Raw genomic sequence first — 20,780 nt, 5'->3', positions numbered from 1 at the left:
TGCATTTGCCACACTTTGCTGGAAATTATGACTTTTGGAAATTCCAATCGGACAACATCTCCTATAAAAACCACAAAATGCTGGAAACATTAGTCAGTTCCTGGGTGGGGATTCATATGCAGAGAGCATGTGTTTAAGGGTTTTAGTTTTCAAGGCATCAGCTTATAACGCATCAAACTCAGGATCCAGGCATCACACCTCAAGGAAGCTTTTCTACTTATGAGAGCATTTCATGAGAGCTTATGTTCTCATGCAAAGAGAAGATTCACGAAGAGAGCAGAAACCTGACTAGTGTCAAATACAGTACAAAAGAGCATCACCATGAATGAGACTTCAGAGCAATGCTGCTGAGGTGAAACTGACACAGATCATCTTCAAACTGTCTTCAAACTCATCAGTTTCTGTTCCCTTGTCCTCAATCCCTCTTAGTAGGCTGAGCACTTGCATGGGTGCTGGACTGCACCTCATCTAACCTTTGAAAGAGAACAAAGCCATCACTCCCCAAGGCAAGACTAACCTCTGACATGTGGAATAGACAGAGCTTTTGAACTGGGGTTTTCAGGACTATACCATAAAAGCTAAGGCAATGTTGAGAGCACACTTTGAAGAGATCCTCTGAATGCATGGTTCCTGGCAGGTAAAGTGCGGCTTCTGAATTGGAATATTATTTCAGGTCTCCTTCATGCCCTCCAGTTTCTCCAAAGTTTTCTCCCTTGACAAAAGATGTTTCGATTTTTTTTTTTGCTTCGTTCTCAAGGCACTTCAGGATTTCAGACTGTGTGAGATTTTGAGCTAGCCTTATCGTTTTATTCTGTCCTCTCTCGGCCACAAAGAGGAACAGAAGCAGTGGTAAGGCCTGCAGCTAGTATACCTAGCCCCAAATCTCTGAAGGAGAAGGCAGAGGCTCCCCACTGTTGTGGAAGAAGTAATTCTCCAGAAGGGGAATGTAACAGTGATTGGGAGGCAGTATTGTGCTCATGCGACTGCAACGCATGGTGAATGTGCCTTGTAAGCACCCTACAGCTTTAAACATTTGGTGTGCTATATGTAGAGCTGGAAACTTCAGCTTCTTTTTTTGTCTGAAACCTCTTGTTAACTTCTGCTACAACCACAATTTGACTTCAAATTACTGCTTACAGCATCCTGAGCTAGGTTACAAGTATCTGATATTGACAGTTGGAGGAAGCTGTTAGAATGTATAATTAAACTCACTGCTTATCTGCTTTATGCAGTCGACAGTAGTTAATATATAACTAGGGGAATGCCCATCATTATGATGGGTGAAGGTTAAAGGGAGGGCTTGTAAACTGCAATGATACATTAGGCACACCACACACACCCCCCCCAATGGGGACTTGGCTGTCAGACCACACAGTGCCAGGCATGGGGTTTTATCTATTCCAACATTCTTGCCGATTTAGAATGGCCAACATTATTTTTTCTTGAATTTGTTCATTAGAAAACAGAGTTTAAAAGCTCTGCCTGCTAAGTTTCTCTGTGTTAGGCTGTTGTTAAAAGGCACAGGAACAGAGCTGGTGCCATAGTTGGCAACCATGTACCAACTGGAACACGCTTACTTTATCTGGGAGAAAGAAATTCTACCACTATTGGGGTTATGGTTAAGGGAGACCTACCTTCCCTCCAGACATTGTGGTGAGCTGTGTCTGCGATGACAGAGGCACCCACAGGAGGCCCTCCATTGAAGATACTAATGTATGGACAGGTGCATATGGAGACAGGCTGTTCTTTGAGTACCCAAGTCCTAAGCTCTGAAGTGATCTAAATATAAAAACCAGAACTTTGAATCAGAATCCGTCTTCATCATGTGAGGGCTGTCCTTAAAACTATCAATAAGAAAGCAAAATAAATTATTGGTAATATAATTTAAAAGGAACAAAAAAGCAATGATATTTGCCACAGTATTCTGGGAAAGTACCTTCTGCTAAAAGAGAGTCATGCGAAGAGGAACAGGGTTATGTTCCATAGCAAATGCACGCGCCACAGCACTGTTTGTAACTACTTCACTAATGGAATGCCCTGCTATTCTGTTGGCCTTTGCTTTAGCCTCGTTTTATTTATTTTTTAGATTCTTCCAAGTCTGGGTACTCCCTCTCTGCTGGAGCACAGATCTTGCCATGTTTCTGAAAGTGGGACATAAGGGAGCAGCCTCGTAATTTACAAGCAGTCTCTCACAACCAGCACCACAATCCGTTATGAGATGTTGCCCTTCTGTCACTGAATTGCGGGAGGATGTGCTTTGACAGATCATGCAGAAAGGCCAAGTTTGCTTATCCAATGAGTGCTTGATGCCTGAGAGACTTTGCAATGGATTTTTAATGGCACTAAGTGTGTTTTTGTTTCTTTGCATGTTTGATTTCAGTGTGTCAGGGGCAGGAATAAAAAAGGTGCTCTGTCTTCTTAGGTGTAAACTGTCTTTTCTGCAGCCAAGTCCCACTCACTCTGCTTTCAGGAAGAGGCATACATTGCACAGACATGTATCAAATGCACCCAGGATCAGCAGGGGAAACACTGGTTTAATGAAAATGAGCAGTCCAGCCACATACTTTAAAATATATATACTGAATATAATAACAACACAGAGGGAAGCAAACATTGTAGTCCCTTTCCAGTATTCCTTCTTCGTCTAAAACTGGGGAAGGGGGGAAAATGCTTTACCCCCTGTTATTTGATATTGCTCCCTAAAGTTACCCTGAAACCCCTAGAATAGTGAACACATGGAATATAAGCAATGAAGAGTATTGATTGACCTTGCTCAGGACAAAGTCTGATGGTGTTTGCTTTTGCTGTTGCAGTGATGGGTGAAGAGTTGTTGATATGACACATATACTACCGTGGGACTGCCCACCTATCAGTCACCTGACACCATATGTTTGTGAGTGAGTGGCCACACCCGCCTGTCAAAGTTAGCTCTCAGGCTGGGGAAGGAGATAAAGATTTGGCCCACCAGACAAAAAGGTTCCCCACCGCAATTTAAAATATATTCTTACTAAATTCACCAATATGATGTGTTCACATTTCAGTGATAATCACAACAGAACTTTCACAATGAACTCCTCTGCTACACAAGTATGGAATAATTTCTGAAATCCATATTTTCTTGTTGTATTTCTTTCCACAATCTGATACAGTGCAGGAGGTGTGTGAATGGGTGAGAGTGCAAAACTTCCTTCATGGCATTGTATATATTACACCAATGTCTTCTGGTGCAAATCAGAAGATAATCTGTTCCGTTATTACTGGAAATGCTGATATTACAGCAACAATAGGAAACATATCCAAACAATCTTGAAAGATTTTATAGCTGATTGGGGAACCTCTCTGCTTCCTTTCTCCCAATCTTCCATCAGATCAGGACTGTGAATGCATATAAACGTCTCTTTAAAATGCACTTGCCTCATTTGAAGAAAAAGCAATCATAGAGCAGAGTCCAAATTCAAGAGCTGATTGTCATGCTGGGTCAGAGCCAAGGTGCCATGCGAAAATAGCAGTAGCTGGCATAAATGGATGAGGCCCAGGTTTCTAACCAGAATCAGGCAAAGCAGTGAAATAGAAGCACAGAGTCCAATATGCATAGCATACATGAAAATGTAACAAGGTGTAATTTTCTTTAGCTTCTAATCATTCATAGGATAGTACCATTACTGGCCAATTTGAGGATGTAGAGCAGGGGTGGGGAACTGTTTTCAGACTAATCGCCACATCTCCTTGTGAGCAATGTTCTGGGGAGGGTGGCTGCATGACCCTGGCATGTGGGGCCAGAGGTAAAAGTGGGTGGAGCAGCAGATGTGACTCTCAGCTTGGTACATTTGGTTATACTCTAGCCATGCAAAATCCAGAGGCGCACGCACGCACACACACCTCCAGACTCCATCCTGGGAGACAAGACATTCCATCAAAGCAAAAGCACTCAAGGCTACATAGCAGAGATGGTGAGGGTTGTGATCTGAGGACAGTCCCAGGGCCAAACAGAGAGACTTAGAGGGCTGCATTTGGCCCCTGAACCTGAGATTCCCCAGCCCTGATCCAGAGCAAAGGTGTGTCACTGGCAGCCTGTGGGGCAAAACTGCTGCCCCCCAAGTAACTATATATGGACTTTTATTGTTCTGGCCAATTTTTATCCAAGTTCAGGAGGAGAAAGGCTTACTCATGGGTTCACTTGAAGGGAAAAGACGAAAAGGTGCTCAAGTTTATTCATTCATTTTGTAACAATATTCTATACCGCTGCTAACTTTTATGAAATATCAAGACTGTGCACAACAATATATAAAAATGTAATACAACATAAAATACTAGAAAAACAATAGCTGGCTTTTCTGTGCAATACCTCAACGTATTAATCATCAGTGGAATGGTATGAGTGGCAAGACCCCAAAGCATTATCTGGAGGAATTGTGTGGCCTTGAATATACAGAATTGACCACTCTGCATCTAGGGGGCATTCATAGTCAATATTTCTGCCTTGGAAACATATGCTCATCACTGGTGATGCCCAGCTTCCTGAGGTTACTGGGACTCTGGACTCCAGCTTAAGTAATCTTCCATAAGAATGCAGGGAGTAATGCCACAGGAGTGAATCTCTGCAATGTCTGAACAACTGGAGACGAGGCTGCCATGTGGAGGAGCTCTGCCAAGTTGATGTGGCAGCTGACCATCTGGTGGCTCCAATATTTTAGCAGCAGCAACAGCAACTATTCTACCAGCACCTCTTGTGCCTGACTGCTCTCTCCTGGCTTTTGTTCACATGTCTCCAGGTCAGCTCACACATTATGAATGCTCCCAGAAATAACCTCTGCATATTAGCTCCCGTGCACATGATGCGCTCCCACCATTTGCTAGAAGTGATGAGAAAATACTCCCTAGGTAACCATTATGGGTAGGCTGTTTGTTAGGTACAGGCCACTGTACAAAGACTATTTCAAGCGGCCTCCACATGATTATCAGAACGTGTAGAGGCATTCAAAGATGAAAGGAGACCAACCCCACCAGGAAAACTCAGCATAGGGTGGCATTTGTTGACATACATCACAGAGGAGCTGACACCTTGCCTGCCTCCATAGTGCCCACCACCATTTGGTCCTCCAGTGGCAGTAGTCACTCTCCTCTCCTCTCCTCTCCTCTCCTCTCCTCTCCTTCAGTCACTTGCAAGTGGGCTTACCTGGAAACTTCCCTGTACTGAATCCAGCTCTTTGCAGGCCAAGAACAATTCTACTTGTGAGCCTGAGGAAGAAGCTGGCAGATTCTCCACCCTCTCACCTTTGTGTGTGGGACCACGTGAGAGCAAGGGCAAGGCTGGTGGTTGCTACAGAAGGATCAACTCCCTGCAATGCAGGAATCTTTCACCCAATGAGGGGCTCAAACCCACAACCCTGAGATTAAGAGCTACCCCAGGGTGGTGCAGGGTGAGGCCACTGAGAGTAGACTGCCCAGGGTCCTCCAAAATCTGGTGCTGGGCCTGAAACAGCCCAGAAGGATTTCACAACAGGGATTTTCAATCAATACTGGAATGTTGTTATTTTAACAACAAATTGTCGTGTGTTTTTTAGGTTACAGTCCAACATTGCAAACGTTTTTCTTAGCAGCTCTTTTACACTGCTCTTACACACACACACACACACACACACACACACACAGAGAGAGAGAGAGAGAGAGAGAGAGAGACCAGCTTGATTACAGCCTTTGACTTTGTTTGCCTTCCCCAAGTCATCTAAACAGAGAAGTTAACCTTCTGTATTTTCTTGCCCACTCATTCTTAAGGCAAGCAAAACCTAAAAGTGATCTCTAATGTCTTGTTGCACACCCATGCAATTAATCTCTGTGAACTCCACTGGAAAGCTTGTCACAGGTCATAGGCTCTGGCCCTGAGCTGCTTCTGCAGTACAGAAGGACTGTATAAAGATCATAATGCTTTCTTGGTGTTCCAAGGAATGAAGAAGGAGTTTTGTGTGCTACCTCACATAGGAAACTACATGTGTGAAATCTCTGCTGGCTCCACAAAGCATGTGCTGTGAGATGGGAGCAAGTTTCCTTATAATCGTGTGTCAATCACCACTGATATATAATGCTATTAAACCTGCAGTACATAGCCCCCGGAGAAAAAGTTCACTTTAAATTAATTCATAATAAAAGCAATTTATTCGGAATGGATTGCTTTAATACCGATTAACCCAATGGCATTACTTTTGCAGAGAATATTTGGTGTTCATTTTGTTCAAAGTTCAGAGCCTTTATGCCACTGTGTTTGTAGTTCCTTATGTAATGTAATGTTTCTAATTACTGCTTTATTATTAGCTGATGATACCAAAGGAAATTGCAGAAGCAAAAGAAGTGTAGAAGTTTAAAGGGCAAATATCTTCATAGTTTATATACTATGAAGTACTATGAACTATATACCTCCGCTCCTGCTGTGTGGTATAAAGGCCAGCAGTTGTCATGAGTGTTATATAAATATAAAACTATATAACAATGCAGCAATGAACTGTGAATTTCAAAGAACAAAATCACAAAACATCAAGCCAATGGTCAAAGAACAGCAGTCTTGAACACAAAGGACCTGGGAGTAAATCTCTTTGAACTCAAAGAGACTTGCTTCTCAGGAGACATGTATAGGATTGTGCTGTAAAGCTCATGATTTTCTAATAGTTCAAGTACGACTTGAAAGTATCTTTTCTCTGGAAATTGTTTATCGCCCTTGGGAAATTGCTGCATTTTTCAAATGCTATTTGGAGTGATTTGTGTTTTACTATTGATTTTCTGAAAAGTAAATATCTTAATTTGATTATTACTCTGAGTGTAGATAGTGTGTGTTTAGAGAAAGATGGATAGGTGTTAGGTAGCTTGACAGAAATTGTGGCAGAGCAGATACCTTCATTCTTTTCCTGGAATTTGAGACATTAAAAAAAAACCCACTTCAGACTCCAATCAGCTAAGGTTTCATTTAAATCTAATTTTCAAACTCTCAGTGTCAGAGGCAATAAGAATAAATATGGGGGTTTTACCTTCCTCTCGGTAGCTGGAAGCAACTGATATTCTGAATGTTTGTCCTTGATGATTCTGCTGATAGTTTTGAGGACTAGGAAGTGTACCCTATAGACAATAATAATCAGCTGATTAAAATGGTTTTTAATATTCCTGTCACAAGGGAATGCCAGTCATGGAGATGCCATGTCACTTGGAATGCCAGTCTCATCTCAAAATATTAAACCATCTGGGGCCAATTGGTTTGATCACAAATGTTGAAAGAGTAGGAAAAGGATTTTTTTAAAAAAGGAAAATTAAGATTGACATTTCTGAATAAGCAATGAGATCTTACTGATCTAGAGAAGGAAATATTCCCTGAGAATAATAACTCCTCCTGACTTGTAATTTATTATTATTTGCCATATGTATAGTTCATTCTTCACCCAAAGGCCTGAGGGGAGAGACACATAAGGTAAAAATAGAAAAGTAAGCAATAATATTAAAACATACATAACAAACTTGAATTCCACACACATCAAAACAGCAGGAGCACTAAAAATCCATTCCAATGGACCTCATTCTTTGCCCAAGGCCTGGATGAAGAGGGGTATGTTCAACTGATGCCGAAACAGCAGTGCTATGGTGAAACGCACCACAGAGGAGAGATCGTTCCAAATGTATGCAGCCACTGCCAATAAAGCCTCTCCATCCCACTGAATGAGGGAGACTGCTAGCAGGACATTCCCTACGGATCTTAACAAATGGGTATGTCAATATGGGAAGATACTTCATTCAGATATTTGGGACCAAGATCATTTAAGGCTCTAAATGGAAGTACTGGCTCATTAAATATGCCCCATAAGGCAACAGGCAATGAGTGTAGTTGTTCCACAATTGATGTTATATTTGATGGTCTCCAGGCACTCACCCAGCACCCTGACTGCTGCATTTGCACTTGTTGTAACTTCTGGACCATTTTGAAGGAAAGTTCCACATATGGCACTGCACGAGGCCTTCAAGGTTATCAATCATTTGAGCAAATTAAACTGAGCTTTTTGATTCTCATTATCTTAAATTTCACATACTCATAACTTAAATATTACAAATTCATAAGAAACTATGCAAGCCAGAATTCATTAACACAATAAATAAGGCAATCCTGTCATTTATTCACAAATTCCTAAGATGGTTTCCTCAGCTTTTGACCAGTTTTTGAGACTGAAAGTGAAACAGGATTCAATCAGGGTATGTATAAGATTCCAACTAAGGTGACACCTTCTCAGCATGCCCCAGTCCCACCCATTCCCCCTCCCTTTCTCCAGTGGTGTCACACTGGCACAGTAGCTACACACTGGCAGGCAGAAGTGGTGGACAAGGCTGGTGGCGCCTCCTCCATGTTGTCGGCTATTGTAAATGGTGTGTGCATGTTAGCTCTTGTAAACAGTGCAGTTGCGTTCCACCACTGCAAGGACATTTAATTATTATTCTATATTTTCCCAGAGGGCATACCTGGTCAATTGGATCACAATATAAGCTAGCCAATTTCTATGGGCAACACATTAAGAGTCAAGTTCAGATGCGTATCCAAAGGGACAACATTCATATTGTAAGGAATGCTTTGTGTTTATTTATATGTATATGTTTAAAATAAGTTTATAATGGTGTGTGTGAGAGAGAGAGTGGTGTGTGTGTGTGTGGGAGAGAGAGAGAGAGAATGCATATTACTGGTTTATAGGTAGTGCACAGGTGCTTAACAGATTAAGGGGGGAAACAGACATCCACATTTGGATAATTAATGTATTGCTTGATAATATTTATAGAAAGATCAAGTGCATTGGGGTCTAACATGATTCTATTAATTCTGCTTAGCACATAATGCGTTTATGAAGATATCTGGGAAGGATGTTTCACAAAGAAGTAATTAAGCGAGTCAGCTGGGTAGCTCATGTATAGCAACGTGCAAATATAGCACAGTGGAAACTAATATTCTGTTGAATAATATTCTGTTGGGTATAGGCTAAGCTGACAGAAAATAAAGCAAAGATTGCAAGTGAATGCACAGTTACCTCAGAGTAAGTCCATTGAACAGAGTGAGGCTTATTTCCCAACTACACGTGGTATTAGCTGAGCTATTACGAATGCCCCCTTTTCTAAATCTGGATTTATAATTTCCATGTGGATTCTGACCAGGTGCCGAGAACCTATAATATTAAGACTTACGCATTCCTCCACAAATAGATATGTACAAAAATGACATAGTGACTTAATTAATAATGAACAGATTAATGATTAATGAAAACTATACAGTACTTGAGATATATTGTTTTGAGGTGTAACCAAAAAAAAGTGATTGGTTTCCGAATTTGCTGCCCTAACTTTTTTTAAAAAAAACACACACACAAAACAAATGAAACTCCAAAGAGTACTTGGAGCCCTCTGCTTTGCATGATAGAGGAAAGCCAGCATGCTAAGAAACAGCCTCATTATTCAAAGGAAACTCGGAATTAAGAGCTGTCTGATGTGCAGCTGTGATGTGTGGGCTCCTGCAGCTACACTTTCCACCCTGAAGCTGCTTTGGATTCAAGGGGAGAAGTCCCGCCCGGTACCTAAGTACACTTCTGAGCACCCTGTCTAGAGATGAAAAAGCACTTTCAGATTTACTTAATGGTGGGCATTAAGTTTGGTTTGGAATGGGGCTCGATAGACAAAGATTTTTCTTTTCAAGAAATCAGCCCACAATTTAGTTAACTCTAAGAGCAACACTGGCCTTGTCACGCTCCTGGTGACATTTATTGGGATCAGAATCCGCCCCCCCCCAAAAAAAAACTACACCATGAGCTTCCCTGACCCTTACTAACTACAGAAACACTGCCAGTAGTTTCTGCTGCTTCTTCTACTGATGCATCTGCTTCTGTAGTGACATCAGGAAGGGAGGGAGGTCTCTCACCCTTTCTTCCCCACTCTCTCAAGATAGGAAACTACATTTCCCAGGGTCTCTGGCACCTTGGACTCTGTTATAGCAGTGTTCCAAACTCCAGAGAGCGAGAGTGAGAACAAGAGAGATCCACCCCTTCCTTCCTGCCACTATTGGTGTCACCACATTGCATGACAATCATAGAATCATCATGGAGTTGGAAGGGTCATCTAGACCAACTCCTTGCAATGCAGGAATCTCAGCTAAAGCATCCATGACAGATGGCTATCCAACTTCTGCTTAGAAACCTTCAATGAAGAAGAGTACACAACCTCCCTTCTAAATAAAAGGTAAAGGGACCCCTGACAGTTAGGTCCAGTTGTGACCGACTCTGGGGTTGCGGCGCTCATCTCGCTTTATTGGCCGAGGGAGCCGGCGTACAGCTTCCGGGTCATGTGGCCAGCATGACTAAGCCGCTTCTGACGAACCAGAGCAGCGCACAAAAAAGCTATTTACCTTCCTGCCGGAGTGGTACCTATTTATCTACTTGTACTTTGACGTGCTTTCGAACTGCTAGGTTGGCAGGAGCAGGGACCGAGCAACGGGAGCTCACCCCGTCGTGGGGATTCGAACTGCCGACCTTCTGATCGGCAAGTCCTAGGCTCCGTGGTTTAACCCACAGCGCCACCCGCGTCCCTTCTAAATATAAGGTCCTAATTTATGTTCTTGTAGTCTTCTGATATCTTTACCCTTGCTTGGCTAGGCCAAACTATGGTCAGTTTTTCAAGGAACGACACCGTACACTTCCTATTACTAGCATGAGATGTCATTTAATAAGACATAAATGGACAGTGCCCAAATTAGCATGGTAAGAGATGTTAGATGTGTTAATAAAAAGCTTGATTAAACACAAGAAATGAGAAATGTTGCCCTCAAATTATGCCATCATACAAATGGCAAATATCTGCATATACCCCTAAATAGAAATTTCATGCATAATCTGCCATGCATAGCAATGAAAATTTGCCCCTATGTTTTATACATTAGAATAATTTTTTTGATTAGACTCTGCAGAGCAAAAGCTTTGCATATTATTACACTCCATGCTGTGATGAGCAGATTTTAATGTAACATCTCCATTTTTATGTTGCTAGGCAGTTGCAGTGAAAGGTAAATTCTTGTTCCCTTCCTTTCCTGAAAAAAGACAAGTGAAATGTGGTGCTATTACATGTTTTCCCCGGAGACCGGAGCAATCAAACAACTCTATGTGTGTGTGTAGATAAAGATTACTGTTAATAGGCTGTAGAAATTTAAATCCAATCATTTATTAAAGGGATAATGTTTAACTCAACTTGTCCTGGAGTGACAGTGCTTGTTTGTGACATCTTTAAAAAGATGTTGTGTTAGGGGAATCAACACTACACTAAGGCTGCTATTAAACTAAAACCCCTTGACGATATCTATAGTGCCACATTCATTGCTGGCATGTGCATTTAAAAAAAGCAAAGAAGAACATTCAGGTACTGAGAACAATCATTCCTCCACGCTAGAAAATGATACTGACAAGAAATAACCTCCTGAATTATAGAGCTCATCATGAGCGCTGGCACTGCGGAAGGAATTGCTGGTGAGTCAGCTCCCAGAATTTTTACCTTACGTGAGATACTTTTTTTGTCACAAGCTAATCAGCTGGAAAAGGGATTTGAAGGGGGTGGGAAGGATATCTTAGTTGATATAGTTCAGAAAGCATTAGTTAAGCCTCATGAGTCTGACAGACAACAAATGATTGCCTCAACAGCTCAAATTGGGGCAGCACTTTTCCGTGTCACTCCCCTCAGCACGTTTTCATTTGTCACCTACAATCAAGAGACAAACTCTCAGGCAGGGCTCTGTGGCCTACATCTCTAAACGGCAAGCTTCTTCTATCACTTGTGTGTTTTCAACTTTGTTGTTGTTGTTTTAACTCTCATTTTGTGGACAAAGGCCTGTGATCCTATTTAGAACATTTCCATTCAGGCAGTGGAGCTGTCAAAGCAAGACTTCAAGGCAAAAATCCATCCCTGCTCCCACCATCACCCAGAGGAATAAGCAGGAGGGCTCACAAATGCAGCAGAGCTGGCTTATTATCACTTTTTGAAGCACATGAACTAATACACAGGAGATAGGGAGGACCTTTCCTTGCTGAGGTTGCCGGGAATTGAACCAGGGATCTTCTGCCAGCAAAGCAAAGCTCTACCACTAGGCTCTGTAATGGCGGATACAATGTGAATGTAGCACACATTTTCCCTGCACAATCTGTAATGGTCACAAGGGTTTTTCTAGCTCCTGGACTAGACAAATTATTCTGTGCATGTAAAAATGTCTCCAACATGTTTAATACACCTGAGAAGAGACTTCTTGTGTTTCACTTATGTCAGTGCTCTGCTGCATGGACAGCTACGAATCAGGAGCCAGAGATCAGACATAGTAGAGACTATCCGTAGAACAACAAATCTCCAGGCTGACACTGAAGGTTCTTCTAAGTACAGTGGTACCTTGGTTCTTGAACTTAATCCATTCCGGGAGTCTGTTCGACTCCTGAAACCATTCGAAAACCAAGGCACGGCTTCCAATTGGCTGCAGGAGCTTCCTGTACTCATGCAGAAGCCATGGAATCAGCGACGGACGTTCGGCTTCCAAAAAATGTTTGCAAACTGGAACACTTCCCGGTTTGTGGTGTTCGGGAGCCGATTTGTTTGACAACTAAGCTGTTCAGGAACCAAGGTACCACTGTAAAGGGAAGGCAATGATTGGCACGAATGAGCAGAGCCTAGAACACTTCATCACCCAGGAAATGTCCCATCCTGTAGCCTTGGAGGGGAGATGATCACATAGGGCAGCAACAGTTCTAGCACTCTGGATACTCCTAACACTTTTTCTTCCCCCCTCTTCTTCACAGAGACAAATCTGACAAACATTCATTAGATATGAGAGCACAGAAAGCATCAGGGGATTTGGGACAACTGTTACATAAGCAATATGAATAGTTGGCATCTGTCTGGCTCAAGAGTCAGTGGAGTGCAGCTCCTGGAGTGCAGTCAAACTGCTGGAGAATCACAGCATCTGCTGTGACTGCAAGAGACCAGGAACTCATAACTGAAGAAGAAGAAGAAGAAGAAGAAGAAGAAGAGGAGGAGGAGGAGGAGGAGGAGGAGGAGGAGGAGGAGGAGGAGTTTGGATTTGATATCCCCCTTTAAGGAGTCTCAAAGCGGCTAACATTCTCCTTTCCCTTCCTCACCCACAACAAACACTCTGTGAGGTGAGTGGGGCTGAGAGACTTCAAAGAAGTGTGACTAGCCCAAGGTCACCCAGCAGCTGCATGTGGAGGAGCGGAGACGCGAACCCGGTTCCCCAGATTACGAGACTACCACTCTTAACCACTACACCACACTGGCTGCTGCTTCCCACATTGTTTTTGCTGCATTAGCAGTACCGAAGTGACCTCCTAGAGGCGCAAGCCTGGGCAGTGTGTATGGTGCTTGTGGCCTGCCCAGATGACAAGACCTCCCCCTCTTGGCCTCACTGATGTGGTTCAAAGGAAAGCAGAGCAATACATTTGGCACCACCTTGACTGCAGGATTTGCTGGAAAGATGTGTATAATCAGCCATGCAACCGCCTTAGGGTTTGCTCCTCAGCCTTTTTTTCTCCTGAAGATGTCCCTCAAGGCAGTGGGCATGGAGTTTTCCTCCCAGCTTTGCTCCCAAAGCCTTTCTCATGAATGAATTTAGCCACAAGACACCAGAGATTTAGGATCAGAGCTTTCCTTCTCCTAGGTGGGCTGCCTTCCCAGGCTGACAAGCCCTATCTGCCCCTCACTTCCCATGACTGCATGTGCAGAAACTGCATACAGGGGAAGTCTCTAACTCACTGAGGGTTTGAGACCCATTGGCTACCCTCAGCTGGTTTGCCAGTGAACCAAAACTGTTTCCCAGGGAGTGGCTGCTGTCACATGCTGACAGCTTCTATGAGCCACAGATGAGAGCTGAGTGCAGGGTGGGGACCAAAGGTGGACAAACTATCTCAGAAGGAGCATGATGTGTCCTCAATCAAAAGTACTACCCCTCCCCTACCACCCCACAAACCCCAGTTTCCACACTGTGCAAAGTGACAATATGAATTGTTGTTTAGTCATCTTAGTCGTGTTTGACGCTCTGTGACCCCATGAACCAGAGCATGCCTTGGAAACTCTCACTTTCTTCTCAAAGCTTCTCTTTTTTATGTCCAATGAGTCTTCTTGGCAAAATACTGGAGTGGTTTGCCAGTTCCTTCTCCAGGTAGATCACATTTAGTCTAAACTCTCGGCTATGACCTGTCCGTCTTGGGTGGCCCTGCATGGCATAACTCATAGCTTCCTGGAGTTATTCAAGCCCCTTCACCACAACAAGGCAGTGATCCAATGAAGAGGGACAATATGAATTAGAAGTTCTTAAAATATAAGCCAAAGTAATATGCGGCTATACTCATATAGGTTTAATAACAATGTTGGCGTACAAAACTCGTAACAATATTTTTTTGAAGACCATAAACTTCTGGGTTTCAGTTCTTTAGGCCCCCTTTATGCTGGCATGGAACAAACTGATTTAATATAGGTACATTTTGTTATTCACATTCACAGTATTTGCTTGCTACCCTAAGTGATTGCAGTGATTGTATAAGCCAAAGCTTCATTCACTTATTCAGAACATTGCTTTTTGATAACTGCACAAATGACACTGCCCAGTAATTGGATCTTTAGCTCATAGCTGCTTGTTATCCTGCACTCTTGTTTTACAGCATTACTTGTGTGGGTGTATAGCCAGAAATATTATTTTAATTCTTGGATAGAGAATGCCTTTGATGATTTTAATAGCAGCAGGACTGGTATCTTTATTAAAAACACTGCAGTACAGTAGAAACAGTTCTTTAGTACAATGATAATGATCCGGCTAAAATAGTCTATGCAGGACCCTAGCGAAGATACATTTTCCCTTGCAAAGCTGCATTATAACTTCATCAGTAGTAGTACTACTTAATTGTAGCAAGTCACTGTACAAATGCACTGTGCAACTGCATTAGCTCCCAGTAAAATTCCAAGCTCAATTCAAAGTGCTGGTCTTAAACTTAAAGCCCTACACAGGTTAGGACTCAGATATTTATTTGACCATCTCCTCATCCATCAATCTGCCCAGCCACTGAGGTCATCTGAGACCTTTCTCCAGGTGCCCTTACAACCTGAAGTGTAACAGATGGCAACAAGACAGAGAGCCATTTCTGTGATGGTTCCTTGCCTTTGGAATACCCTCTCCAGGCAGGCCTGTCTAGAGACTTCATTACTATGTGACATGGATCCCTTTTTTGACCTTTGTCTTCCTTGATTTTTAGAAGGCAATTCTGTGTAGTTTCTCATTAGAACCTTCCTCATCAGTTTATGACTGCATGATTATGCTATGCCCCTTACAGCCTAAGGATATTTTGCAAGGTTTTGTAAAATTCTGGGTTTGGGAACATAAATCCAAACCATCTCTCTTTATTTTATTTTTTCTGAAGTCATGGAAATAGGACTCAGTGACTCCCCAAGCAGCTGGACAGATTAGGGTGTGGTAGGCTGCTTGGTAGCAGCCTATCATAATTATATTGCGGGGGGGGGGAGAGTAAGCCTTCTACAAAAGGGTCTGCTAGTAAGGAAAAGACTCCTAATCCTTAACACTATCATCTAAGTGCCAGCCCCCCCCCCCCACAAAAAGTTCCCCTAGGCTTTTCAGAACTGCTACTGTAAGCGTTTTTAACTTAAAGCAGTTTGATTTTACTATCTATTTAAATTAGCTGTTGCTAGTGTGCTGCTGCCCACCCCCTGTTTTCTTTGCTCCTGGCAACAGATGCATGACTCTTCCTGCCTCTTGCAGTTCAGAGAAACTGTTGGAGGGGGCAGTGGGAGGTTCTGCTGACCTTTTTAACTGTACAAGGTGGCCAAAGGGTTTTTTAATTTTGCACTGCAATAAAGTTTAAGTTGGTTGCAAGGAAAAATAAGTATAGATGTAAAGGAGAATTCCTGGCTGCCAAGGTCCAGGTTTGGAGCAAGTACTCTTCGGTGAGAGAACCCCAGCAGAGATTAAAATAACAAAATATGCAGCAAAGTACAGTGGTACCTCAGCTTAAGAACTAAATTCGTTCTGGAGGTCTGTTCTTAACCTGAAACTGTTCTAGCTAATGGGGCCTCCTGCTGCCGCTGCGCCACTGCTGCACGATTTCTGTTCTCATCCTGAAGCAAAGTTCTTAACCTATTTAAAACCTTAAATATTTCTGGGTTACCGGAGTATGTAACCTGAAGTGTATGTAACCTGAAGCGTATGTAACCCAAGATACCACTGTAAAGCATGGAAATACAGGTTGTTGGAGCTTTAAAAAATGCCCCTCTAAGCTCATTCCAAAGTTCCCCTCTTCCCCAGCATAGAACAAAAATGAGAGTTAAAAATGATTTACCGGTACTTACAAACTCTCCAAAGGTCAGATTTGTATGCTTTTCCATATAGCATTCAGAAAAAGTTGCACAGGCAGGAAAACTTGCCTAAGCTACACTTCATTTTGCTGTGCCCCTGTTAAATTGCCACAGCCCTTTAAGAGATGCAGTTGCACTCATCAGGGCTAGCTGTCCAGAAGAAGCTGGAGCCCTCTGTAGGGTTCAGTTTTGGCCTAGATGCTGCTTGGATGTCATCCAGAGTGCTACCTACTTTGCTTCCATTCTTTTCCTTTGGGGGGGGCTGCAACTTTACTTATTTGGACCCTGTTCTCTGCTTCAGTTGAGTGACCTCTCTGGAACCGGACATCTGCTTTGCTCTACCATGCTCATAAGAATCTGATCTCATCTTGTTTGACCTTGTCCTACATGAACCTGATGTCTGCTTAACCTCACTTTGCTACTGGTATCTGAATGGGACTAGCAGTATGTGACCCTGCATTTCTGGAATCTATTCCCTGCGTGGACAAGACCCCTAACCCCTAACTGGGACTACTGTCTGGGACAGAGCAGCTTCAGTTGTGGTCTGCATAACATTGGGAGTGGGGAATGCTCTTGCCTGTTTGTCGTTGGAGGGCTGCCTTACTGCTAGTTGGGAGCTAAAAGAGCAATGAAGGAAGAAGTGAATAATGGCTGGCTACGGTAACAATGCTTAGGTGCTCAGTAGGAGTGGGTGAGTGATTGTAGGTACCACCATATAGCTGGTCTTCCAGTTTCCAAACACAGGAATATAGTTATACACCTTACTGTGAGATGTGCTATCTAGCTGAAGTCTCTGTACCATTGTTGGAGTGCCATGATTGGTGACTGTTAGTTGGAATCTTTTGCTTACTTTTGGCTGCAGAGGTGAAGCATGAGATGGGGGGAACAGTCACTCTTGTCTCTCAGTGGTGTACAATGAGAGTCTTTTTACATGTACCACCTCTTTTGCTGGCATCGTCCCATCGTCAGGGATAGGACTGAGCTGAAGCAAGCATAGGATTCTAAGCCCTACTCCTACCTGGCCACATCCCCAATGCAATCCATTCTTTCTCTTTGCAACAGTAGGTATGTTGTATTATGTCCACCTAACTGTGTTCTTAGGGACATGGGTGGCGCTGTGCATTAAACCACAGAACCTAGGACTTGCTGGTCAGAAGGTCGGCGGTTCGAATCCCCACGACGGGGTGAGCTCCCGTTGCTCGGTCCCTGCTCCTGCCAACCTAGCAATTCGAAAGCACGTCAAAGTGCAAGTAGATAAATAGGTACTACTCCAGTGGGAAGGTAAACAGCGTTTCCGTGCACTGCTCTGGTTCGTCAGAAGCAGCTTAGTCATGCTGGCCACATGACCCGGAAGCTGTACGCCGGCTCCCTCGGCCAATAAAGCGAGATGAGCACCGCAACCCCAGAGTCGGTCACGACTGGACCTAATGGTCAGGAGTCCCTTTACCTTTAACTGTTCTACAGCAGCACATACCTCTAGTGCTAGCCTATCTTCCAAGACCCACCAGTACAATTGAAGTGGATCCTATCTATCCCCATCTAGCTGGCAAAAAGAGAGAGAGGATGTGGCAGCACTAGCATGATCTTTTACCAGAGATTACCCCATCCTGCCTCTCACTTCCACACACCCATTCTCCAAGTATTAGTGTCAATAGGACTTTGACAATTCATATGTCCCTTCACCAGCTGCTGAAAATCAGGCTCTGCAAACAGTTCTGTGGTTAATAATTAATTTTGAAATCTATTGCACAGCAAAGAAGGCTTCAATTCTTTTCTGAAGCTGAAAGAGAAGGATTGTTTGCTTAGAAACTTTTATCCTGTGGAAAATAAATGATCTACGGTAAAAGCTTTCTGACTTTTAATTTGTGCCAAACATATATTTCTTTCTGCATTCTTTCTTTTCCCTAAAAAAAAGAGAGAGGAGGGGGTACCTTTCGAATGGGTGTTTGATTATTGTTCCGGCAAAAGTGATTGAAATATGGTTTTTTTTTAAATCAGCATTAGTAGAATTTGAGGAAGGAGAAAAAGCAACTGTTCTTCTTTTGCATAATCTCAAATCCAGAATTATGTATTGTTTTCACAATTTTTGCCTATTTTTTAAATTAAAAAATCTATAAAATATTGGTCTCATAGCAACTGGTCAGGCTTGCATGTGCTGACACATCTGTTTCCCTTGTTTGGGAAGTGGTTACATTTTTAGCTTTATTTAGTTTAAACAGCCTTGTTGTGAATGGGGAATCAATTTCAGGAGAGGGTGTGAAAGTCTTTTTTGCAATAGATCTCTCGGCAATTAGGGGCATAGGAAGCTGTCTTATGCCATTGATCCATTGGACTTGGTATTGCATGGTAGGAGACAGTATGCTTCTGAATATCATTAGCTGGAACCTGCAGGAGGGGAGGCTGCTGTTGGACTCAGGTTCTGCTTGCAGGTATCTTACAGGCATCTGGTTGGCCACCCTGAGAACAGGCTACTGGATTGGATGCAGGGCTGTCCCATCCATTAGGCAAGGAGAGCCAGTGTGGTGTAGTGGTTAAGAGCGGTAGACTCGTAATCTGGTGAACTGGGTTCACGTCTCCGCTCCTCCACATGCAGCTGCTGGGTGACCTTGGGCTAGTCACACTTCTTTGAAGTCTCTCAGCCCCATTCACCTCACAGAGTGTTTGTTGTGGGGGAGGAAGGGAAAGGAGAATGTTAGCCGCTTTGAGACTCCTTTGGGTAGTGATAAAGTGGGATATCAAATCCAAAATCTTCTTCTTCTTCTTCAACTGCCTTGGGCAGCAGGATGAACAGGGGCAGCAGATTCCAGTGTAGATCTTTATTTCCTCCCTTGTTCCTGATTTAGATCTTCACTCACCCTTTCTTCCCCGGTAGAGAGGGGAGTGCCAATTTGTAGTTTGCCTCAGGTGCCAAATGTCTTGGGCTCACCCTTGTAGCAGGAAACCCCCCCCCATCATTCAGTTTGTACAAACTTCACACACACTCACACTCACACACTACATACGCTACGCTTCTGTTATAAATTCATAGAAAATCAACCATACACCAGATTTGCACTGTTCCACTTTTATTTTACTCCATGAAGGAAGGACTACAAAATGGGGAAGGTTTGATACAGGCCAGCCATAATCCCTTCACCATCCCAGCACATCCATAGGAGCCCTGCCCAGTTGCTAGGCCAACCCTGATGGTCCTAGACAGAAGACAATCAAGATCACAAAGAACTTGCATATGGGAGTGGATTCAGCATGGACTGAAACAAAGGACAATGATCAGATCTTCCCTCTGGGGGCAGGAAACTGCCAACTCCCCTTTGTCTCCTGGAAGTGACTTGTGGGGAGGGGGAGAGAAGGGAATCAGCCAGGTGACAGGACACTCAGGTTACCACCACAACTCCTCCCTCAACCTCTCCTTTCTGTAATGTATGCATGATGTTTCTGGGGGTGGGCTTGACCTACAGGGTGGGAATTTCAAAAGTTTTTATAAGGTCTTGCACACCATCTTTCTGGGTCTTTCTTCTCACCTGCAAGTGAGGGGAGCACCCTCTCGCGACAGTCTTTCTTCAATAAAGACCAAGCCTACAGGCTGCTGATTTGCTCCAATTTACTCTGGTTGGTGTCTTTAGTTTTTGTCCAAGGGAGCCCTCGGATTTTTCCGGTAACACCCTGACTGAATGGGCCATTGGCCTGATCCAGCAGACTGTTCTTATGTACTTACATATTATGTATCAGAGATGGGGGACCTGTGGCTCTGCAGATGTTGTTGGATGCAGCTCAAATCATTCCTAACCCAGTGGATGGGTGCTTCCTGGTCTAAGAGGAGTGACAACAGCAGCAATACAACCACCATACAAATATATGATCAATTTTTTAAAAAATGGGTCCCCAAATTCACATTCAGCCTGATCTGAAAGGTTTATAAACTACTGATCTTGAGCTGAATGGCAACAGTTCACAGTGGGCTTCTGGTAGAAATGTTTCCCAGTCTACCTGGAGAGGCTAGCGAAGAAGAGCAGAAGGGAAGAGATAGCATGCAGGCCTCAAGTTTGCTCCTGTAATGTCGTGACTGGGAGTTACATGGAAACCAACCTTTTATGTCTGCTTCTTGCCACTTATGCAGTGTTCCCATTTCGCACCACAGGTAGCTTCAGGGCCTTATCCATTTTGCTCTTTGAACAGCTCCCATCTATTTTATTATTATGAAGAAGAAAAATTCTGACAAAGAGGAAGGAGATTTTACAGGTGAGCTGTTTGAGGCGACATTGTATTCTCCTTTTCCTTAACTCCAATTAAGGACAGTCTGCAGAGCCACTTTCCTGCCGTGATTTAGAGGAGCCCCAATAAGATGTGCCATTTCCATGTGCGGCTGACCTTTA

The 20,780-nt window shown here is 43.3% G+C and overlaps 1 long non-coding RNA gene across 1 annotated transcript in view; it reads right to left on the bottom strand.

Annotated features, from left to right (window-relative positions):
* The window catches only part of LOC310742600, a 67,034-nt gene continuing 46,254 nt past the window's right edge, over positions 1-20,780 (bottom strand). The window contains exons 2-4 of the long non-coding RNA XR_014538598.1: positions 7,017-7,104; positions 1,635-1,779; positions 1-473 (exon numbers count right to left, since the gene is read on the bottom strand). This is a non-coding gene — a long non-coding RNA (uncharacterized lncRNA). The remainder of the gene's footprint in view (positions 474-1,634; positions 1,780-7,016; positions 7,105-20,780) is intronic.

This window comes from Podarcis filfolensis (genome assembly GCF_964270895.1).
Source record: "Podarcis filfolensis genome assembly, chromosome: 9".
Classification (NCBI taxonomy): Eukaryota; Metazoa; Chordata; class Lepidosauria; order Squamata; family Lacertidae; genus Podarcis; species Podarcis filfolensis.
This window is presented reverse-complemented; position numbering and strand designations above follow the sequence as displayed.